The sequence below is a fragment of the Rhinoraja longicauda genome, chromosome 15 (assembly GCF_053455715.1).
Source record: "Rhinoraja longicauda isolate Sanriku21f chromosome 15, sRhiLon1.1, whole genome shotgun sequence".
NCBI lineage: Eukaryota > Metazoa > Chordata > Chondrichthyes > Rajiformes > Arhynchobatidae > Rhinoraja > Rhinoraja longicauda.
Window position 1 is genome coordinate 5,162,846 of NC_135967.1, and position 25,640 is coordinate 5,188,485.

A 25,640-nucleotide genomic window follows, 5' to 3' on the forward strand; every position below is an offset into this window, starting at 1 on the left:
GCTATCCAATTTACTCTTAAATAATAAAATCGAGCCTGCCTCCACCACTTCCACCGGAAGTTCATTCCACACAGCCACCACCCTCTGAGTAAAGAAGTTACCCCTCATGTTACCCCTAAACTTTTGTCCCTTAATTCTGAAGTTATGTCCCCTTGTTGGAATCTTCCCCACTCTCAAAGGGAAAAGCCTACCCACGTCAACTCTGTCCGTCCCTCTCAAAATTTTAAAAACCTCTATCAAGTCCCCCTTCAACCTTCTACGCTCCAAAGAATAAAGACCCAACCTGTTCAACCTCTCTCTGTAGCTTAAGTGCTGAAACCCAGGCAACATTCTAGTAAATCTCCTCTGTACCCTCTCCATTTTGTCGACATCCTTCCTATAATTTGGCGACCAGAACTGCACACCATACTCCAGATTCGGCCTCACCAATGCCCTGTACAATTTCAACATTACATCCCAACTTCTATACTCGATGCTCTAATTTATAAAGGGAAGCATACCAAATGCCTTCTTCACCACCCTATCCACATGAGATTCCACCTTCAGGGAACAATGCACAGTTATTCCCAGATCCCTCTGTTCCACTGCATTCCTCAATTCCCTACCATTTACCCTGTACGTCCTATTTTGATTTGTCCTACCAAAATGCAGCACTTCACACTTATCAGCATTAAACTCCATCTGCCATCTTTCAGCCCACCCTTCCAAAAGGCCCAAGTCTCTCTGTAGACTTTGAAAATCTACTTCATTATTAACTACACCACCTATCTTAGTATCATCTGCATACTTACTAATCCAATTTGCCACACCATCATCCAGATCATTAATGTAAATGACAAACAACAGTGGACCCAACACAGATCCTTGGGGTACTCCACTAGACACTGGCCTCCAACCTGACATACAGTTGTCAACCATTACCCTCTGGTATCTCCCATTCAGCCATTGTTGAATCCATCTTGCAACCTCACTATTAATACTCAACGATTTAACCTTCTTAATCAACCTTCCATGTGGAACCTTGTCAAATGCCTTACTGAAGTCCATATAGACAACATCCACAGCCTATATAATGCCATCACGACCTGAAACGTCACCCATTCCTTCTCTCCAGAGATGCTGCCTGACCCGCCGAGTTACTCCAACATTTTGTGTCTATCTTCGGTGTAAACCATCATCTGCAGTTCCTTCCAATACGAAATGCCGCCATCCCCATATCATACAAAACTGTTTTGTATCAACAGCACACTAGCAGATTCACATTCAGGACAATCTCCACATTATTTCAGAAGTTTAGTTTAGAGATACAGCGGAAAACAGGCCATTCGTCCCATCGAGTCTGTACTGACCAGCGATCCTTGCACATTACCACTATCCCACACACACGAGGGACAATTTTTAAAAACATTTATACCAAACCAATTAATCTACAGACCTGTATGTCTTTGGAGTGTGGGAGGAAACCAACGTGGTCACAGGGAGAATGTACAAACTCCAAAGAAACAGCGCCCATTGTCAGGATCAAACCTGGGTCCCTGGCACAAAAAGGCAGTGGCTCTACCGCTACGCCACTCTGCTGCCCACCGGTTAACACGCCCATTTTGTAATGCACCCCGCATGCCCGATACTTTCAGCAACATCCCTGACCAAAGTATTCAGGACTGCATTGGAAGATGGACAAGCTCTACACTAATCAGATAGCACTGCATTAAGACCAAGGCAGCAAGCAAGCTGCCAATATGGAATCTTTTCTGCCAAACTCAACTCTTGCCTACTCCCCAATGGAAATTTTCACAGCTGAATACGATTAAGGAATCCAGTTGGAAGAGCTCGTGTCTAATCAAAACCACACAGAACCAATGGAAGAAAGCAGTCAGCCTGAAGGATCGGGGACTATAGTATTCTTAGATCAATAGTAGCAATTTTCAATTCTCATATATACCTACCCATCAATAATTGAAGGAACTTCTAGCCGAAACATTTAACCATTTCTCTTGCCACAGGCATTGCCTGGGCTGCAGAGGAGTTGTAGCATTTCTGATTTTCTTTACTTCAGATCAGCAGCATCTATAGTTTGATATTTACCAGGCTACATTGGATTACGTAAACTTTAAAGTTTACCCCCCTCCCCTCTCCATCCTCCCCTCCCTCCCTCCCCCTCCCTTATCCTCCCCCCCTCGCTCCACTCCTCCCCTTATTCTCCCTCCTCTCCCTCCCACTCTCCCTCCCTCCCCCCTCCTTCCCTAGGAGATAGATTTAAACTTTAAAATGTGAATAACTTTAAAAATATAACACCGATTTAAATGAAACTTCTTCCATTAGCACCAACGGGACGACGGTGAGTAAGGTGGGCCTAAAATTGTCGCGCTATCATGTACCGTTTTGGCTGTAGTTCAGGAACAAACAAACAAACGAGAGTTTTAGTATATAGATAACCCGGTCATAAATCTAGCATAAAGTTACCGCGTTAACCGATTTCCATTGACAGAAGCACTTTTTAAAGTGAGAGCAATAGCTCAAGATATACTCAACAGGACGCCACATCGTCCTGGAGTAATCTTACACAAATTCTTAAAATCTCACAAAGTAAATACCCCAAGGAAAATAAAAAATGAAACCAGTGCCCTTACCAACAGGATAGAAGTGCTGTTCACTGACTGAGAGACTTCCAGCCACTGCCGTCAGCCAGCTGAGAGGGTCTGGAATGCAGCATGTGGAGGCAGAGCTGATCTTTTTATAAGCAGCATGTTTGCTACACCCTCCAAACTAGCTCACTATCCTCAGAAGTGGGTGAAAGGGGAGAGCACTTGGGCAAGAGGTGATTCAGAATTGTGACTGGAACATTTTATCATGGTAGAAATCTTAACAAAATAAAAAAGGAAAACAGCAATCACATTGCAGTCACATTAAGACAGGCCCGGCGAGTGGCAACGACCCAACAGTTAAGTCACACGGATTGGATGTAAACAGGATTGACGCAAGATAAAGAAAACATTTAGCGTGACGACAAGCTGGCAAAGAACTGCCTTTTCACTCATCATCTTTGGTTGTGCGTAATGCACCCCTTCAGAATCTGCAGCTTCCAAAATCAAGATAACTTCAGAAATAAACAGGAAAAGCTGGAGTAACTCAGACAGCATCTCTGGAGAAAGAATTATATGCAGAACTCGGAGGAGAAAGTAGGAGAACTTCTTCAAAGTAGGCGTACCTTGAGGAGATTTTGCAGTTGAGCAGATGAAGTGTGCAGGAAGGAACTGCAGATGCTGGATTAAACCAAAGATAGACGCAAAAAGCTGGAGTAACTCTGGGTCTCTGGAAAAAAAATCCACACCAGGAATCTATGCAGGTATTCCATTAGAGGTCAGACATTTTAAACTCATTCATTAATGCATGATGACAGTGGAGGTCAGATCTGGGGCATCTTTCAATTCCCTTGGAAAAAGTGATGCTGAACTCCCTCCTTGAACTGATTTCATTTTATGTGGCAAATGTATTGCCACTGAGCTGTCCAGCAGGGAAGTCCAGTTTGTGGGACTAGTGGTGATGAAGGGATGCCAGTATGTGGCCATGCTGATCGGCAACAAGATGGCACCCAAGCCAGGCGGCTGTTTGTGGGCTTGTCACAGAAGTGGATCTGCAATCACACACTACAATCATGCCACACTTTTAAATCTCAATTCCCTTACCACGTAGCTGTGCACTGCGAATGGCTCGATTGTAATCATGTATTATCTTTCCGCTGACTGGTTAGCATGCACCAAGAACCTTTCACTGTACCTCAGTACACGTGACAATAAACTAAACTGATTGAAACTGTGCAACTTGCAGAAGTGGCATTGTCATATGACAGCTTCCCTTGTCCTTCAAGAGACAGGAGGGACAGTGGTTTGGGATCTGGTCTTGAAGTAAAAGAAAATAACTGCCGATGCTGGTACAAATCGAAGGTATTTATTCACAAAATGCTGGAGTAACTCAGCAGGTCAGGCAGCATCTCAGGAGAGAAGGAATGGGTGATGTTTCGTTACCCATTCCTTCTCTCCTGAGATGCTGCCTGAACTGCTGAGTTACTCCAACATTTTGTGAATAAATACCTTGGTCTTGAAGTAACTTCAGAGTTAACGGGACCTGCAGGGAGGATACCAGCCATTTTTACTTAGTTCTGTCTACATGTAATTCCAGGACCATGGCAATGTAAAAGGACCTCTGTGATAGCCAATAAAGACTTTTGGTTCAAGGATAATCAGAAATCCACAATAAATTATTTTTCTCGCCTCCATTCGTTTTTTTCGGTACAAACCAGCATCTGCAGCTCCTTCCTAAATGTGACCGAGGCTTAACTGCATTACCAGCTGGGATGCCAGAAATGGAATTGAATAATCATCTGCTGTGAACACCTTTATGTCTGACATTAGCTGGAGAGAAGGTCAGTACTGCAGCAGCCAAAGATGTTTGGAGTGAGGAGTCAAGACCCTTATTCAGATGAGAGTCAGCGGAGAGGGGGAAACTGAGATAAGTGTACGGTGTGAAAACAAGACATCAAAGGGGATGAGGCTCAAGGAAAACGTAGAATAGATCATTGTTAGCTCGGAGAAGGTGACAACAATGCATACACAGAGTTCCTTTTTAAAACCTGCCCATGTATGGCAATATAGCATTACCATATGTATTACATTATTAAAATCACAAAGCAGAAAATACAAAATGTAGGCTCAAATTTAGCCAAATTCGGCCTATATCCATGCAGGCCAACGTTCCAAAATGTGTTGAAATTAACAATTTGTCTGAAAAAATGTCACAGAGCACAAATTGTGTGTTCAGGTATATTCTGGATTAAATTGAATAAACCGAAAACTTAGTGAAATAATTTTATACAATCCCCACATTTCCCTGAACCCAGCTATTCTTGGTGAAGACAACAGCATTGGAGTGGTGTTTCCACTGGTACCGGGAATAATCCGTGTGGAGTTACACTTTGAGGTATTGTACTCATATTAGAAGCCTAGTTACTGCTCGTCATATTTTTAAATTATTCAAACAGCTTCCAGTACCTCGTGCTAGTGAAGGTAAGAATAGGAAGATCGGGGAAATGAATGTGTGGCTGAGGAGTTGGTGCAGGGATTTAGATTTCTGGATAATTTGGATCTCTTCCGGGGCTGGGGTGAGCTGTATAAAAGGGACCTAAACTGGAGGGGGACCCACATCCTAGCGGGAAGGTTTGCTAATGCTACACCGGAGGGTTTAAACTAGATTGGCAGGGGGATGGGATCTCGTGCAGGACAGAGGCACGTGAGAGGCTGGAAGGTGGTATGGAGGATGGTGTGGGAAAGGTTAGTGGACAGAATAGGCAGGTGAAAGGCGGAGAGCGAGGAAGGAGGGTTGGTTTAAACTGCACATGTTTTAATGCAAGGGGCCTGACGAGTAAGGCAGATGAGCTTAGGGCATGGATAGGTCGGATACCCGGGAGCGGGATACTTTGTCAGCGCCCTTTATGTGGCAACCATTTACATACCTTGGGTATGCAATCAAAGAATTTCACTGCGACTTGTCACGTGACAATAAAGCATTCATTCATAAAGATATCTTACCCCAAAAATTGTTTTAGGGTACATCTATGGCAATATCAGAAGAGAATAGGATATATACACACACACACACATATATATACATATACATATACTTATAATTGTAAAATCACATTGTCTGGATGACCAATTTGTGCATTTGACGAGCTTGCTTTTTTTTATTAACTTAGTCTGCGGCGATGCTGGTAAACTTCATGAGTTAAATAATTTGAAATCAGGCTTGCCAAGAATTCACTTAAGCCCCAGATCAATGCTGCTTAACGCAACATGCATCTGGCAAAGAGTTTAAGAATTGAATTTTAATTTATAGCATTCAAAGCTTTTCAGCCAGATTGTGGAGATTCCCAGGCTTTGTAAATTACCTCGGATTCCTCCACGGCAGAAACTGAAGGTCCAGGACCTGGGAGAGGGCTGGTTGGACCCAGCATTATCACAGTGCAGCATGCCATTGGGAGAAGGCTATCCCACATTTACTGCTCAGGGTACGTTTGCATTAGTTGCTGCATTACGGAAATTTGCAACAGGAGGCCACAGTTTCATCAAAACCCTCAATCCCTAATCATTTAATTTAGTTTTAGCTTAGACATACAGCGCAGAAACAGGCCCTTCGGCCCACCGAGTCTGCACCGACCAGTGATCCCCGCACATTAACACTATCCTACACACACCAAGGATAATTTACATTTATAGCAAGCCAATTAACTTACAAACCTGTACATCTTTGGATTGTGGGGAGAAACCAAAGATCTAGGAGAGAAACCCACGCAGGTCATGGGGCGAATGTACAAACTCCGTACAGACAAGCACATGTAGTCGGGATTGAACCCGGGTCTCCAGCGCTGTAGGCACTGGAAGGCAGCAACTCTACCGCTGCGCCACCGTGCCGCCCCACTTTTGAAAGTTAGGAGACAGTTAGCAGGCAGTTAGGAGACAAGCGCACAAGTGTTGCACGATATCCTTCCATGAAAGATTTCAGGTAACAAGATACAGGGCAGAAAACCGTCACAAATGAACGGTTTGTAATCCCTTGCACTCAGTTTGTAATCTCCAGAACCCAGAGCAGAAATAACATTTTGCAAAGACAAATGACAACTCCATTTAGTCTTTTTTCCCATGACCGGGCTAATTTTGGACATTCACGATGACTACTAGCAAAGAGCATAAAAGTGGGATTGGTCCAAATTGGAATGCAAAGAGATTTAAGATGAAAATAGACGGCTGTCACTAATGACACTCTTGAAGCAGTCTCATTTACAACTTAAGAATTTTTGTCTTCTTGGCACCGTGGATATGAAACAATTCAATCTTTGGGAAAGAGAATAAATTCTGGAGAACATTCTCCAGAAAGCTATAACTCCACCTCCTTCCTGCACGCAGCAAGCTGAAGAACGGTTTAAAGTTTAGCTGGCCCGTGTACAAGACAGAGCGTTGCTTAAATGCACATCCTGCAGTTTGAATGGGGAGTGGAGTAGGAAAGCTAAATGAGGAGGTAGAAATATGACCACGTCAGAAGCGTTAGGCAGAAGCAAACACGTGGCATTGTACAACGATCTTGCTGCAGCACCAGGGATGGAATGAAAGAGGAAACTCAAAACGGGAACAAGAACTACTCTTTGTGGTATGAACCACCTACAATAAACAACGCAGCAGTATTAATATAGACTTCTCCACCCTCAAGTAACCTTTGCTTTCCCACTCTCCCCATCCTAGTACTCCGACCAGTTTAACTGTCTTCCTGGTTTAATTGTATCTTTGTATGCTTGGTATTTATTCACAAAATGCTGGAGTAACTCAGCAGGTCAGGCAGCATCTCGGGAGAGAAGGAATGGGCGACGTTTCGGGTCGAGACCCTTCTTCAGACTGATGTCAGGGGGGGCGGGACAAAGGAAGGATATAGGTGGAGACAGGAAGATAGAGGGAAATCTGGGAATGGGGAGGGGAAGACAGGGACAGAGGAACTATCTATAGTTGGAGAAGTCAATGTTCATACCACTGGGCTGCAAGCTGCCCAAGCGAAATATGAGGTGCTGTTCCTCCAATTTCCAGTGGGCCTCACTATGGCACTGGAGGAGGCCCATGACAGAAAGGTCAGACTGGGACTGGGAGGGGGAGTTGAAGTGCTCAGCCACCAGGAGATCAGATTGGTTAACGCGGACCGAGCGCAGGTGTTGAGCGAAGCGATCGCCGAGCCTGCGTTTGGTATGCTTGGTAGTCATCTTCCCCTCGCTAACAATGATCTATTCTACATTTTCCTTGACCTTCGTCCCCTTTGAAGTCTCATTTTCACACCTTACCCTTCCATATCTGTGTCTCCCTCTCCCCAGACTCTTGGTCAGATGAAGGGTCTCGACCCGAAACATCACCCATTCCTTCTATTCAGAGATACTGCCTGTCCCGCTGAGTTACTCCAGCACTTTGTGTCAATTCACAATAGAAAAAAAGGTGACTATTCAAAGGCTCTTTAACAATGAGGACCATGCATGGGAGTTTCTAAGCCAGGTTACACCGCCAAACACCTGGCGCAGGGGGTTTGCAGCCTTATAATTTTATTACCCTTTTATTTCATTCTAGTTCTTCAAATATACTGCAATGCATTCAACAGTCACTGCATTGCCTTCAGTTTATAGAGACCAGAGTGACTTTGCTCTGCTGCCACAGCAACAATGTGATGCATTTCTTTAGAGTAATACAGACACAGACACACACACACAGACAGAGACACACACACAGACAGACACACACACAGACAGACACACACACAGACAGACACACACACACAGACACACACAGACACACACACAGACAGACACACACACAGACACACAGACAGACACACACCTTTGACATAGACTGCAGTTAGAGGGTTGAGGGAGGAAAGAGAAGGATTCAACACGCACAAAACACAGTTTCTAGTCAAACAAAGATGTGGTGGTTGGCTGTCCTTGTCAGTAAATGTCGGTGCCAGTGCCTCAAGACACCTTGGATCAGTTACAGGCTGCAACAGGGGCCTTTCATGGTTGTGCTGAAGACAGGGAAGAGCTTTATTTTGCACCATTAATCTGCCTAATGCTGCTGACAGCTGGTTCACGGTGGCGAGGCCGGTCCGTTTTAGTATTTCACTTCCCTGTGTTGGGTTGGGGCTGATCCCTCCCTCCACCTGGCCAGCCAATCGACAGGGCGCTCAGCGCTCACCCCACCGTGTACGTACGCACGCACCACCCCCCTAGCCAGCCACTACCAGCAGGTGCACTCCTTCCACTCACTAATAATATCAAAGAGCCAACTGATCCAATTCACAATAGTCGCAGCAAACACTTCCAACCCCCCTCAAATATTTTTAAGTACAAGACAAGGTCTGAGACAAGCTTTTGCTGCATTACTTTTAACCCTTCCTTCATGACTTCTGTTTTTTAGAGATGCAATGTGGAAGCAGGCCCTTCAGCCCACACCGACCACCCGTTCCATGTTATCCCACTTTCTCATCCATTCCCTGCACACGAGGGGCAACTTACAGAAGCTATTCACCTACAAACCCACTTGTCTGGGATGCGAGAGGAACCCAGAGCACCCGGAGAAAACTCGCAGTCACAGGGTGAGCGAGCAAACTCCACACAGACAGTACCCAAGGTCAGGATCAAACCCGGGTCTCTGGCGCTGTGAGGCAGCAACTCTACCACCGTCTAGTGTATCCTCTTCAATGCAAACTATCCTTTGATCAAATTGTTTAGACAGTCCTTAAAAAAACATTCGTCGTTGCACAAAATAATAGCTAAAGGATGGAAAATGGCAGGAGTAAACCGACAGGTGACAGCCTCTTGTAGGTGAGGTGCCAAGTAGTACAAACCGCAGAGTTCTGTGGTGATGGCAACAGGGAGGGTTGAACGTTTGCAGAGGTAGAGTTGGATTTTGGCCAAGCTTTGGTCAACATCCCATGGAACAGACTGAACAAGGGGCAACGGAAAGGAGCAATTTGGATTAGAAGCTTGGGGTTGGGAGAGTGGTCTGAAATCCAGGGTGGATTACTGGATTTGGGTTACTGGAGGGCTGTGAATGAGCAGTGCCACAGGATTCAGCTGCTGGCCCCCTGCTTTGTGTAGTCTACATGGGTGTTGCGGATTCATACACAGGACGATTGCTGATAATGCCAATTTGGGCAGTGGGATGGGGACATCAGGGTTCGGGGTTGCAGGCAGAGTTTGGTGGGTTGGTTAGCAGACAGGAAAGGTAGACAGAACACAGTCTAGAGAAACATAAAGTAACCACGCAGGCAGGGCCATGGAATACATGAGGGGTGTTGCGCAGGAACAGAGGGATCCTGTTGCACACGTCCAAAGGTCCATGAAGGTAGCAGGGCAGGCAGATGCGATGTGTGGACGGGTGTGCATGGTACATGCCCTGTAACAGCCAAGGTGCAGGACACAGGAGCAGGGAGATCCTACTCTAGCAGTGCGTATTGTTTGGTGTACACATACATAGTTCCAGTCATTGCATTGTGTGAAGGCCATAGCAGTGGTTTATGAGATTGTTGGAGTGTCATTGTCAGGGGAGGCCGAGGCCTGGATAGCAATGGTTGGAGGGAACCAGCATGCCTTGGCGGACGGCACTGAGAGGGATGGAGCTGTGCAGACTGATGGAGGGGAAAGAAGAAATACAGACCATTTGAACAAGGGTCTAGACCCAAAACATCACCTATTCCTTTTCTCCAGAGATGCAGTTGGACCCACCGAGTTACTCCAGATCCAACAAGTGATGCCGATCTGGAGAAAATGGCCGGAGGGGAAATAGTGGGAGCGGCAGCAGAGGTCCTTTAAATGAAGGATACCTGGATGAGCTCTTGAAGGGGCTGTGGGGAAGTACCAGGAGTAGGGAAGAGGAATGACCTCACGCAAGGTCTAATTTTGACAGGCATGGAAACAGTGAGCCAAATGGCCTCTTCCTGCACCACGAGTATCAATGATTCTATGAGCTCAGAAGCATAATGATTGCAAAAGTACAAATGCTGAATAGCTATCTTCCTTGCTTTGTTTCTCTACTAGATGTACGAGGAGTAAACTAGAATACGGCAGTCCCAGGTGGGAAAGGCAGCCTCCCCTGGGCACAAGCGGCGAAGGCAGAACACTGTTGCATTCCTAAACAAATTGGAAACATGTTGAGGAACGTGAATACCTTGAATCTTGAAATGTCGTTTCCATTGGAAGATAAGGAGAGGCCAGTTATCTCAAGAGCAGACAGACAAAATTCAACCAGACAGATAACAAATATCAACGGTTAACTGATACAATGTCGGGACTGAAGATTTAAGGATAGGGGAACTATTTGCGTGGCCCAGACCATCTACTGCACTCTTTTGCATTGTCCGGCAACAACCACCAGATTACATTGATCAGCAATTAAGCCTCAAGAATATCATAAAAACCCAAGCAACAGAAGCCACCCTTGTCCTCCAGAAGCCCACCCTTCCCATGGTTCTGCAGTCCATAACGGTGGCACGGTGGCGCAGCAGTAGAGTTGCTGCCTGACAGCGAATGCAGCGTCAGAGACTCAGGTTCGATCCTGACTACGGGCGCCATCTGTACGGAGTTTGTACGTTCCCCCCTTGACCTGCGTGGGGTTTCTCCGAGATCTTCGGTTTCCTCCCACACTCCAAAGACGTACAGGTATGTAGGTTAATTGGCTGGGCAAATATAAAAATTGTCCCTGGTGGGTGTAGGATAGCGTTAGTGTGCGGGGATCGCTGGGCGGCGCGGACCCGGTGGGCCGAAGGGCCTGTTTCTGTGCTGTATCTCTAAATAAATCTAAAAATCCACTTTGCCCATTCTATTGCCATATCCTCAAACTAGTTTAATTTTCAAAAATCTATCAGCATCAGCATTCGCACCCAAAGACTCATTCTCCAAGTGGAGGAATTTCTCCTCATACGAGTACTAAAATAGTCAAACACACATATACTATTACCATCTCCCCGGTTCCAAACTCATCAACTGGATCAAAGCGTGTCTCAACATCATTGTATTAAAAACAACAATAATTAACCTTGTAGATCAAATAGCCTTTGCCAGAATTCATTCCGCAGATGCTGCCGGACCTGGACTGTATCATTTTACAAAGGGGACGAGGAGAACAAAAGGAACGCTGGCAACATGAACCTTGTGTTCTGGTGAGGAGACAACAACCTTTCTCTCAATATCAGCAAGAGAAAGGAGATAGCGACCGACTTCAGGAAGCAAAGTGTTATTCCACATAACCCAATTTGCATTGACAGCACCGAAGTAGAGATGGCTGAAAACTTCAAATCCCTAGGAATATCACCAACAACCTCTCCTGGACCACCCATATTGAAGCAACAACCAAGAGAGCACACCAACATCTCTACTCCCTTAGAAGGCTTAGGAACTTCAGCATGTCCACAGCAACCCCTTGAGAATTCTTCTTCACAAGCAAAGAATTTCACTGTGACTTGTCACATGTGACAATAAAGCGTTCATTCAACTTCTGCAGATGCACTGTGGAAAGCGTTTAATCAGGATGCGTCACAGCTTGGGTTTAGAACAGCTCCATCCATGACCGCAAGAAATTGCAGCAAATTGCAGACACAGCCCAGACCATCACGCAAACCAACCTCCCTTCCATTGACTCCAATTACACCTCACGCTGCCTCGGCAAGGCCAGCAGCATAATCAAGAACGAGTCGCAACCTGGCCACTCCCTCTTCTCCCCTCTCCCATCGGGCAAAAGATATGCAAGTGTGAAAACACACACCTCTCGATTCAGGGACAGTTTCTTCCCAGCTGTTATCAGGCAACTGAATCATCCTACCACAACAGAGAATAGTCCTGAACTACTATCTACCTCATTGGAGACCATCGGACTATATTTGATCAGACTTTGCTGGCTTTATCTTGCACTAAATGTTATTCACAATAGTCGCTTTATCATGTATCTGTACACTGTGAATGGCTTGATTGTAATCGTGTATTGTCTTCCACTAACTGGTTAGCACGCAACAAAAGCTTTTCACTGTACCTCGGGTACACATGACAATAAACAAACTAAGCCAAATAATTAGAAGTTAACATTCATTGGATTTGCAGTTTGTACCTTACATGACCAGAAAACCTATAGGTTTGAACAGCTTTTCATCGACCAATATAAAAAATTATCGTTTTGTTTTATTAAAAAAGTGAATCCTTAAACAATATTAGCTGCACACCTTGCCTTCAAGGTCACCACCTCCCCTCCATACCAATCAAATCCATCAAAATTGTACAGAAATGCTCAATACATCACATTTCATTTTGTGTGGCGCCACCATGTCTGGTTGCCCTTAGTAGAGCAATCTTGTCATTCCCATTGCCCTGTTCCTTCCCCAGGCACTGCAAATTAATCTCCCTTCATCCCACTCAATTCCCATCTCAAGCCACTGATTGATGCTGCTTTTACCACTCCTGGGGGGGGGGTTGGATTCCAGACCATAAGTACTCCCTGCAGAAAAAGGTTCTTCCTCATTTGTTCCCTGATCCATCAGCAGATGTAAAGTTGTGTAGATGATTGCAATCAGTTTCAGCAACGATGGAATATGGTTGCAAAGCACAAACATTCAATGGTGGCGCAGTGGTAGAGTTGCTGCCTTACAGTGTTTGCAGCGCCAGAGACCCGGGTTCGATCCCAACTATTTGCACGGAGTTTGTACATTCTTCCCGTGACTTCGTGGGTTTTCTCCGAGATCTGCGGTTTCTTCCCACACTCCAAAGCTGTACAGGTTTGTAGGTTAATTGGCTTGGTATAAATGTAAATGGTTCCTCGTGTGTGTAGGATAGTGTTAATGTGCAGGGATCTCTGGTCGGCGCAGACTCGATGGGCCGAAGGGCCCGTTTCCGTGTTGTATCTCGAAACTACAGGTTCTCCCCGGCTTACGATGCTTCGACTTGCAATATCTCAACTTTGCGATGGTGCAAACGGCAGCGACCCGCAGCTCGCTTCCGGCCACGTGATCGCATGTACTACGATATTTTTTGTTTCTGATGGGTTTCTAGGAACGGAACCCCATGGTAAGCTGAGGAGCCCCTGTAAACTGAAATTTCAGCAAATACACCAGTCAAAAGGTTAACGCACATTTCTCAACATTTCACTGAGCAATCGCGTGAGTCAGACAGCTACTTTGCGATTTGCATCTCAAGATTAAAACTGGCTGAGGTGCTCAAATTATTAACTCAATCAAGACCGCCCATAACCACAGGCACACACACTTCTTTACTCACAACTCCCGTGCAGTGCAAAGATCTGGAAACATGGCACATGCAAGCCCAGTGAGCCTTCAGAAGCTAGACTCTTTCCGATGGTTTACACAGCTTGATTAAAACAGCAGCAAACTGCAAGCAGATAGCAGAAATATAAGCAATAAGCAATCCTTCCCGCTTCCTAATGTACTGTTCATCGGCTGGTAATTTAAGCATTAACACTTTTGCAGATTATCAACACAGTATAAAGTGAGAATTGTGCAAAGACGTTAGCACTTCCTTGTACTGCTCCATTAGCTGCTTTTTTTAATAAAGCAAAACTTTCCTAAGATTGATCTCTTAAAAATATTATTTGAGGTAAAACACAAAGAAACAAGAGCGAACAAGGGTTTTCCAAAATTGATATAAGAGCACAGGAACAATGGAAAAAACATTGTTCTGGAAATGTGTAGGAAGATACTGGTTTACACTGTGGATAGATGCAAAAGGGTCTCAACCCGAAACATCACCCATTCTTTCTCTCCAGAGTTACTCCAGCTTTTTGTGTCTTAATCCAGATAACAACTACATTTCTTTCACCAGGGCGGCGCAATGGCGCAGTGGTAGAGTTGCTGCCTTACAGCGAATGCAGCGCCGGAAACCCACGTTCCATCCCGACTACGGGCGCCGTCTGTACGGAGTTTGTACGTTCTCCCCGTGACCTGCGTGGGTTTTCTCTGAGATCTTCCATTTCCTCCCACACTCCAAAGAAGTACAGGTATGTAGGTTAATTGGCTTGGTAAATGTAAAAATTGTCCCTAGTGGGTATAGGCTAGTGTGAATGTGCGGGGATCGCTGGTCGGTGCGGCCCCGGTGAGCCGAAAGGGCCTGTTTCCGAGCTGTATCTTTAAACTAAAGAAAGCAACCTTTTGGAATGCAGTTTGTGCTCCAGTTATTCAGCTGTGGGGAGGCATCAGTTAATCCTGCTCCTACCTGTTCCAAGCGAGTCGAAACCACAACTTCTCCTCTCCTCACCTAGTCCACGGTGTCCAATGGCACTCCTCCACAATTGATCAAAACTCAGTACAGGCAGAAGAATCACGTGCTGCCCTTCACTAATCTGTTTGCCCAACAACCAAGTGCTTGATTTACAGACACTGGGCGCACAAAAGGTAATGGAATTTGAGAACTGCAAGTAAACAAAGGTTACCGTATGTGCACAGCTCTGCGCAACATACAATCAAGAACCAAGTCCAGAATGACAACAATTATCACAAAGAGCACTCAGAGGGCACTAGGCAAAAAGTAAACGTGATTCAAGGCATCCGATCCTGATCTTGTGGCAGTTCAATTCAAGCTACCACCACCGTTGCTGGACAATATTTCAAAGGAACACGTGTACAACATCAGCTGAAATGACACTGCTTGGTAAAGATAATCAAATGTTCAGACACCTTGGAATGGATGAGGCAGTGCAGAGGCAGTAAAGACCAAGTGTTCCAAACAACGTTATTGTCCGGTTGAATTACTCAGCAGTCTCAGTAACTCGAGCCTCTAATGCACTCTCCATTGAAATCTCCCCGGCACACCCTTTCCCTAAATCTTTCTTCCATTGTCAAAATCAAATCTTTCTGAAAGACAATTTTCACCAATTATTTGGGTCAGCCCAGCCCAGAGACAAGATTCCAGCATGATCACGCCACTTAAAGCCACTCACCACTTGGCACAAACTGCAATTTTTTTTTTACAAGCCTGCTTCATATCTTGTCACACGCGATAGAGGAAAAAAAACAGAAGATGCTGGAGGTCCTTGGCAGGTCAGTCAGCATCCAGAGAGAGAAAGTTAATACCGCCTCCAGAATTGGAAAATTGAGAAAACACGCATTAAGTTATACAGGGGGAGGAGTTGAGCGAGTTAAAAGGATTTCAACAACAAAAATGCCACCTGATCTTTGGTGATCCGGCACTGATAAGACATTCAACAGGTGCTGACCTTCCAGTGCTAAGTCTATTAGCAGCCAGGCAGTTCTCTGTACCACCATGATCAATACTGCCAAAACAAAACATTGACACAAAATGCTGGAGTAACTCAGCGGGATAGGCAGCATCTATGGAGAGAAGGGATGAGTTACGTTTCGGGTCGAGACCCTTCTTCAGACTGAGCGTCAGGGGAGAGGGAGTAACAGAGATAAGGAAGCGCAAGAGATAGCAGGAGGAGCAGCGAGAGAGGATGTTGCAGAACTCTCGTCAGAGAGAGGGGAACTTCTTCAAAGTAGGCACCGTTTGAGGAGATTTTGCAGTGGAATTCTCCTCACTTATTAGAGTGCTGCCAATTGGATCTTGCTGTGCACAATCTGACCGCCACATTTCCCCCGCCCTCCACGATGACTTCACTTGAGGAGCTCTGCAGAGCACTTGGGAGTCTTGTGCAGGGGCCAACAAAAGCCTGGCATCAAAGGCAAGTTCCTTTATATTCATTATTAATTATAAACAGAAGAGCAAGATCAATAGTCACCAACTTTGTCGTTGGCAAGATGCCAACAGCCGACAAATACAAGATTGGTCAAAATTTCCTGCATCCTCATCAAGTAATCAATGCTGTTCCCCCTTGGTCACGCTATGCAGCCTTTCCCTAAATGTGTAATTGTTTAGTTCAGAATGGATGAATGCAATTTATCACAGTTAAAAACACACAGATCTCAAGTGGTTGCAAACTGATGCACAGGCTGCTCTTTTCAGCTTGGAACCACACCTTGTCCGTGTGAAGACAGCAAGGCGACTACCCAGAAATGACCGTAGCTCCCCTCGAGATATTTATATGGCTGATTGATGCAATTTATCAGTTGAAAATACAAAAAGATATGGTGTCAAGTTTGCAGCTAGGCTACATACACAAGCTGGAAACCCGAAATAAAAGAGGAAAAGTTGAAACGATTCACCAGTTAAGAAAACATGTGTGCTGAGAGAAATAAGGTTAGCAATTCAGTTCTGCAGATAGGTCACCACTTGCAAATATTTAACTCGACTTATCTCTCCCCAGATCCGCTGAGCATGCATTATGGTTCAAAATGGCTCGATACTCAGTTGGGGTTACCCCTAAACCTGCAGAGTCTAGAATTTAGCAAAATAGTCCAGTTAAAGGCTCATCTGTTTCGGGGCAGCGCAGTGCTCGTGCAAGTAATGTACCGTTCCAGTGACCCGGGTTCAATTCCAACCTCCGACGCGATCCGTGTGGAGTATGCACGCTTTGCCAGTGAGCACATGGGTTTCCTCCGGTTGCCCTGGTTTCTCCCGACACCCCAAAGACCTGCTGGTTGGTAGGTGCATTGCCACTGTAAATGATCTCTAGTGCAGGATGTAGGAGAAACAGAACCAATGTTATTGGGTGAACAAAATAGCTCAAAGAAAAATAAGTGAAGGACTGGGGCTGACGGGAATGGTTGAGAGCCAAAACAGACTCAAAGAGATGAATGGTCTCCTTTTACGTCACAAGGAAATAAAGAGTCAGTTGATCAGCACAGTTGATCAGTCCAACCCACTGAGATGGAAATATGAGAAATTAAAAAAGATCTGTGCAGCAGATTTCTTAATTCTGAGAATTTTTAAATTTTAGATTTCCTTGCTTCAAAAAAGCCGAGGATGTTTAGTCTTGGCTACATGCAAGGCTGAGATAGCTAGATCTGGATACAAAAGAAAAGAGAATCATTCAACATGAGATTGGAGACGGTTGAAGAATGGCCACATTTTACTAAATGGCAGATAGACACAAAAAGCTGGAGTAACTCAGCGGGTCAGACAACATCTCTGGAGAAAAGGAACGGGTGACGTTTTGGGTCGAGATCCTTCTTCAGGTCCTTTTCTCCAGAGATTCTTTCTGATGCTAAGCTGAGTTACTCCAGCTTTTTACTTCTATTTTCGGTTTAAACCAGCATCTGCAGTTCCTTCCTACACATTTTACTAAGTGGCATGCAGGTTTGAGGAGGTGTAGAAACAAATCTTAGAAGGATCCTTGCAATCAGTTAATCTCCCATTCAAGCCTTTTAACATCTTGCTTAATGAACCTTTCAAAACAATGGTTCCATTAGGTAAATATCCCCATTTTACCCATTAATCCACCACAGCAGAACACATCCGAGTCTGAGGACGTCTGTGGTTCATACTCCACTTGTAACTCCGCATGCAAAAATAGAGGACAGCCTACTGGGTTATCACAAACAAGTAAATTCTTCAAATTCTCACTGGATGCCGCCACTATCCTACATTAGGGACGATTTACAGAGATCAATTAATTTACTAGCCATCACATGTTTGACTGCAATTGACATCTTATCATTTAAACAACAAGTATGATATGAAGATAGACAAAACGCTGGAGTAACTCAGTGGGTCAGACAGCATCTCTGACAAAAAGGAATAGGTGACGTTTCAGGTCGAGACCCTTCTTCAGACCTGAACAAAACGTCACCTATTCCTTCTCTCTAGAGTTTAAACCAGCATCTCTAGTTCCTTCCTACACAACTATGATATGAAATTGCCAAATGGACACAATCACTTGTGTCCGCTTGAACTAGATGAAGTACCTTTTCTCATTCTGGCTCATAAATTGTACAGAGTTAAACTGAACACCTCTAATAATACGTTAATGTTGATGAACAAAGTGAAATTCACTCATAAGATAAAATTAAAATGGAGAAAAAAACAGCCCAGGAACTGGCCCTTCAGCCCACAAGGTCTGTGCCGAACATGATGCTATCCTAAACTAATCTCATCTGCCTGCACATGATCCACTTCCCTCCATTCCAAGCACATCCATTTTCTATTTGGTGAAAACATGCACATGATTACTGCACGCATAAAACAAAATTAAACCTTGAAGCTCCAAAAGGGTACATGGTGAAGAATTTGACTTTTCTTAGATTTTTGAGATCACTGTGCCTTGAATTCTGAAGTCTTTCGTTACAAGGTGGCGAATCTGTGGAATTCACTGCCACAGACGGCTGTGGAGGCCAAGTCAATAATTAATTCTACGGTAGAAATTAGCAGATTTTTCATTAGTAAGGGTACAGGGGTTATGGGGAGAAGGCAGGAGAATGGGGCTGAGAGGGAAAGATAGATCAGCCATGATTGAATGGGGGAGTAGACTTGATGGGCCGAAAGGCCTTATTCTGCTCCTGGAACTTATAAACAAATGTAAAAAGATGATAACTTTAATTGTAAGCCTATCTGCCATAGTGACAGACAAACTGAACATCTTCCATTAGCTTTTAACAGCCCAACTTGAGTGTGAATAGCAACTGGCCTTGATAGTATAACATGCCAAAGTTCAGCTCGCACCAACTCTGAAACGTTGGAATTGTAAATTTATTGATTTAATGTGGATTACATTGCGAATGCCAACATTTTGCTTACTATGAATACTTACATTTTCTTCGAGGGTTTAGAGATGCTTTAACACAAGTTGCTGCAGAGCCAATCTTGAAGTAATGCCTGGGGCACTGAAGTAGAGTGCGTGTAAAGATTTGAAAGTAGATAACATTTATGTTCACTTCATTGACCACCAATTTCCACTCACTTTGCAAGAATTTGGAGATGTAACGAACTATAAAAATCTCTATTAATGATTGCAGATCTGAGAGCTGAGTCCTGTGTCATAAGTGACAGCTACGCAAAGCTTGCTTGCCCTATTCGAGAAGACATTCCAAGTCAGATAAAAGGCAAGGAGGAGGAGCGGGCAATGGAAGCTAAATTGCTTTCAGGAAAAGTTGCTAACAGTAACAGAACCAGTCATTTTGTAACAGTATAAAATCTCTCAGAACAGTGGGATAACATGCAAAGGAAGAATCATGTAGGAAGGAACTGCAGATGCTGGTTTAAACTGGAGAGCACCTGAGGAACACCTTCGCTTAGTCCCCCTGGACCCACCTGGTTTCCCGTTGCCAACCACTTTAATTCCCCTTCCCATTCCCACACTGACCTTTCTGTCCTCATCCTCCTCCATTGTCAGAGTGAGGCCAAACGCAAATTGGAGGAACAGCACCTCGTATTTCGCTGGGGCAGCTTACTACACAGTGGTATGAATACTGATTTCTCCAACTTCAAGTAACTCCTGCATTCCCTGTCTCTTTATCCCTCCCCCATCCAAATCGCACCAACTTCAAAGTCGTCTTGTCGAGTCTCATTGTCAACATTGTCGTTTTCACCTAGCCCACAGCTAAAAATGGCCTGTTTCCTTTATCATCGTTACCTTTTTTGCATAGGTTTCATTCATTTGTTCTACATGTCTCTACGTCACCATCATCACATATCTCTCGTTTCCCTTTCCCCTGACTCTTAGTTTGAAGACGGGTCTCGAAACATCACCTATTCCTTTTCCCCAAAGATGCCTTCTGACCTGCTGAGTTACTCGAGCTTTTTGTGTCTATCTGAGGAAGAGGAAAGGCCAGCACTTGAATCATTTATAAATAAATACATTCTGCAACCCTCATGCATCACAATCCCAAAGTCTGCAGGTCTTTGGAATATTCAATGTCCAAGCCTCATTGAATTAAAAAGCAGTAACCTTTGTTGCACCTGTTTAACATTCCACAATTATCGGTCTTCATGTGTGAATCACCTCAAGTCAGATCTAAACTAAACTCCTGTGGAAATCCAGTGTAAATGCCAACTGTGGCAAAGTTCAACCTGTTCAAAGCAAATCAGGAGTTAACAAATCAAGTCAGGTTAAAAATATCAGCAGCTAAAATTCTGTTTTCAGCTATATTCAACTCTCGATAGTAGTGGATGGTCAAAGCTAAACAAAGGGGGAGGGGGGAAGTCAGCAAATTCAACTAGTATCTGGTCAAAAAGCAAGTGCCACTAAATGTATTTTCTATTACATCACAACTCATGAAAAACAGCTGCTTATAAACAGAATATTGATCTTAAAATTACAGGTGGGTTATTCTTTTAAGCAACCAATGAACTTGAAGACTTTTGACAAGACTCAAAATAACCTCATTTTTTTATGGGCAATGCAACTGTAAAAATCTTTCTACGGGTAATTATCGGTTATCGTGCAATTGCAATTTACAACCACACTTCTTTTACCATAAGCATTACTTACATTTAAAAACTGACGTTTCAAGTGTGTACAAAGTGAAACCCCCAAATTAGTGACAACTTGGAGTGATTGAAATAAGACAAAACTCTGACTGTGGATCGTGTAATTTTAGGATAGGTTTGGCTAAGCATTCTTCAGAATCCTTCAAGCTTATCAATTTGATGAGTGTCAGCCCAGTCTTGCTCCATCTTTTCGTCTCCTTCATCTTCTGAGCAAATCAAATCTTGAACTGGGAAAACAGCCCCTCATATTCTGCTTGGGAGCTTGCATTGAACTTTGAACACCAATTTTAGGTAACACTTCTCCCTTTATGCCCTTCTCTCTGTTCCCTGTGCCCCATCCTGGTGTGCATTCATTTTTTCTCTTCCACCTATATTCATCCATTCATCCCCTTCCACCTATATTCCTCCCTCTGGCTTCACAATTCACTCCTCTTCTCTCCGTATCTTCTACCCATTTGTCTCCTTTTCATTTCCAGCCTTTATCCACCAATCTTGGAATCAAACTCCCCTTCACCTGTATCCACCTATCACTTGCTAGATAGACTTTGTCCCATCCCACCTCTTTTACAGCTTTCATTCCCCTTATAGCAATCAGTCTAAAGAAAGATTCTCGACCTGAAATGTCACCTATCCATGTTAATAGACAATAGGTGCAGGAGGCGGCCATTCGGCCCTTCGAGCCAGCACCGCCATTCAATGTGATCATGGCTAATTATTCTCAATCAGTACCCCGTTCCTGCCTTCTTCCCATAGCCCCTGACTCCACTATTCTTAAGAGCTCTATCCAGCCCTCTCTTGAATGCATTCAGAAAATTGGCCTCCACTGCCTTCAGAGGCAGAGAATTCCACAGATTCACAACTCTCTGACTGAAATAGTTTTTCCTCATCTCAGTTCTAAATGGCCTACCCCTTATTCTTAAATTGTTCTCCAGAGATGTCGCCTGACCTGCTGAGTTACTTCAGCACTTTGTGTTTATTTGTTTGGTAAACCAGCATCTGTTGGCTCCAGCCTTGAATGTTGGCGGCTTGCATCACATTGAACCAGGATATGAATACCACAACTCCAGACATCTTGACAAATATCTGAGGCCCCATGTTCCAGACTACACTCCACTGCACCTGGAACCAGTCCAATAGCTCCGATCAATTATTTTAGAATTTGTAATACATACTTTCATTTCACAAGTTTTCCAACATTTTGTTCATACCAGGCAAACAGATTATGATCTACAGTTACAGATTAAAGGGGAGGCCATTTTGGGCTGAGACAAGGAGAAACTTCATCAAACTGAGGATGTTGGTTCTTTGGAATTCTATATCTCACAGGGATTTGGTAGACACTAACTCTTGGAATTCATTTAAAAATAACATAAGTAGATGTCTGGAGATTCAAGTAATCAAGAGACATTTGGATACTGCAGAAAATTGCCATTAAGGCTTAAGATCAGTTACAATTTTAATAAATGGCAGAGCAGGCTCACAGGCTAATTAGCTTACTCTTGTTCCTAACACGTGTTCTTTCGTATGTGTGCAGTTCTGTCCACCTAGCTATGGGAAGGTCATTGAGCTGGAAAGGATGCAGAAAAAGTTCACAACAATGTTGGGGACTGGAGTTATCAGGAGAGACTGGGGCTTTTTTTCCCCTTGGAGTGCAGGAGGCAGAGGAGTGACTTGAAAGTGGTATATAAAATCATGAGGGGGCAGATAAGGTGAATGATCATAGTTTTATTTCTCCCAAGGTAGGGGAGTCTAGAATTCGAAGAAATAAAATTAAGATGCAACGGGAAGGATTTAAAGGGGACCTGGGGAGCAACATTTGCCACACAGAGGGTGGTGGATATGTAAATCTAGCTGCCAAGGGTACATTTAAAAGACAACATTTGGGCAGATACATGGATAGGAAGATTGAGAGGGACATGAGCCAAAAGCAAGAAAATGGAACTAGCTCAGGTGGGGGGAAATTTGGACATCATGGTCAGTTTTGGTTGAAAGGCCGGTTTCCATGCTGTATGATTCAAATAAAGAGTCACGCAGAGTTTCAAAAGGCCATCAGATATGTACTCAATTATCTTTAATAGTGATTCAAAATCCATTCAAAATTAAAAATTAAAAATTTCTTTGATGGAAATTATTTCAGTCCAATGTGTGATCCAAAATTCCATAATAATTTGGACAAAGAACTAATTAGCAAGTTTTTTTTCAGGAAAAGTTTGATCATGACTAAAATAGGCAGCCCTTATGAAAAGATGCCACAAGTCCAATGAGTATAAAGATATCTCTGCCGCAAGTTTATCTAATTCTGAAGGCTAACGTTCATTCTGTTAAATTTTGAAACAGGTCCATCAATACCACCAGATTTTTGCTGAAAATTATTTTAAAAAACAATGCCTTCTAAATTGTGACAACTAATCGACACCTGATAAGAAACAACCACCATACATATAATCAAATGTTCCCAATATCAAAAAAATAAAAGTGGACAGACTTGGTGGGAGGTGAAAAGCATTATCATTTAGTTTCTTTCAATTCACAGTGACTTTTAAAAACCTTCAACTGGAAAAGCTGCAGAGGAAAGGAAACGATGAACAATTCTCAAAAATGTCAAATAATGAGTTCGTCATCCACTGATTCAGTTCAAGAGTAATGTCTTCAGCAGGGAACGTTGGCCAAAGATAGGCCGGTAATGCGATGGATGCAAAGCTTTAACTATCTGTTGCCTTGAGCAAGGGGCTTGTAGAGCATATTCAAGGGCAGATTGCTGCTTACTGCTGACCACCGCTTACACAGTATGGGAACGTGGCTCGGATTGTGTTGGTGACAGCAGTGGAACAGTGTTCCACTTTAGAACGTGGCCCGGACAGTCAGCGTTGCTCGGCGGCAGTGCAGTCCCAGTGGAACAGTGTTCCACTTTAGACCGTGGCCCGGACAGTCAGCGTTGCTCGGCGGCAGTGCAGTCCCAGTGGCACAGTGTTCCACTTTGGAACGTGGCCCGGACAGTCAGCGTTGCTCGGCGGCAGTGCAGTCCCAGTGGCACAGTGTTCCACTTTGGAACGTGGCCCGGACAGTCAGCGTTGCTCGGCGGCAGTGCAGTCCCAGTGGCACAGTGTTCCACTTTGGAACGTGGCCCGGACAGTCAGCGTTGCTCGGCGGCAGTGCAGTCCCAGTGGCACAGTGTTCCACTTTGGAACGTGGCCCGGACAGTCAGCGTTGCTCGGCGGCAGTGCAGTCCCAGTGGCACAGTGTTCCACTTTGGAACGTGGCCCGGACAGTCAGCGTTGCTCGGCGGCAGTGCAGTCCCAGTGGCACAGTGTTCCACTTTGGAACGTGGCCCGGACAGTCAGCGTTGCTCGGCGGCAGTGCCAGTGGCCCGGTCGGACGAGTTCACTTCACCGCGGGCGTTCGAGAGTCTGCAACCGTTTAACCAGAGTTAGCAGAGATTAGTGAAAGCGGCTTTCTGAAGTCTGACTGGACAAGTCTTCCAGGATCAAACTCAGCTTAAACAGGTCTCGGCCAAAGGATGACGTGATTATGGGTATCATATTTCCCCTTGATCTTGACGATCTTTATACACGTTTCTGAAAACATGCAGCTTAAATGGGGCGCTCGTGCATCTGTCGCTCCAAAAGACCCCACGATTGCACAGAGAGAGGTAGCTCGCTTCTTCAGTCTGAAGAAGGGTCTCGACCCGCAACGCCCCCCATCCCTTCCCTTCCCTTCCCTCCAGAGATGCTGCCTGCCTGACCCGCTGAGTTTGTGTCTGTCTGATGTAAACCAGCATCTCCAGTTCCTTCCTACACTAGTACTGCACTCGCTGATGTCTCCTTTCAATCTGCATCGCCGGGCTTTTTAAACATAAAAATGAATTTACAATAAGAAAGCGGTTGGTGAAGTTGATTTTTTTTTCCCCTGAGGGAGTGATGCACGGCTGGTGTACCACTTACCCTGAGTGTGCTGCCCGCTACCCGCCGCTCCGACACTGAGCCTGCCCGTTGCCCGCCACCGCTCGGTGTCAATGCCCGCCAGTAACCTCTCACCCCAGAGGAGGGAAGCCCGGGACGGAAACATGGCGCACGTCATCTGATTCCACTCCCCGCGCCCAATGGCGGCGCCGGAGCTCGCAGCGCCGCCCCCTCGTTGCAATGCAGATAGACTCAGTCACACGCTGCTCACCCACCACTTGCCCACTCACTGAACGACCTGCCTTCCTTCACCGCTGCACTTTGTGGGCAATGCAGAGATGGGCTCAGTCACACACTGTTCACCGCTTGCTCACTTACTGTGGGCAATGCAGATGGACTCAGTCATACACAGCTCACCACTTACTCACTCACTGAAGGACCTGCCTTCACCACTGCATTCTGTGGGCAATGCAGACATGGGCTCAGTCATACACAGTTCACCACTTGCTCTCTTACTGTGGGCAATGCAGATAGACTCATTCACACACTGCTCACCCACCACTTGCCCACTCACTGAACGACCTGCCTTCACCGCTGCACTCTGTGGGCAATGCAGATGGGCTCAGTCGTACACTGCTCACCACTTGCTCACTTACTGTGGGCAATCCAGATGGGCTCAGTTGTACACTGCTCACCACTTGCTCACTCACTGAAGGACCTGCCTTCACCACTGCATTCTGTGGGCAATGCAGATGGGCTCAGTCGTACACTGCTCACCACTTGCTCACTCACTGAAGACCTGCCTTCACCACTGCATTCTGTGGGCATTACAGAGACGGGCT

General features: G+C 44.9%; 1 protein-coding gene across 2 annotated transcripts in view; it reads right to left on the bottom strand.

The window, feature by feature from the left end:
* Window positions 1-24,937, bottom strand: part of acsl4a (acyl-CoA synthetase long chain family member 4a) — an 86,954-nt gene extending 62,017 nt beyond the window's left edge. The window contains exon 1 of one of the 2 annotated variants that reach the window (XM_078412135.1): window positions 24,841-24,937. The gene's annotated coding sequence lies outside the window, so the exon portion shown is untranslated. Of the gene's footprint in view, window positions 1-14,791; window positions 14,811-24,840 lie in introns of those variants that run through there. The other variant, XM_078412136.1, reaches the window with a different exon arrangement.
* Window positions 24,938-25,640: the final 703 nt, after the last annotated feature.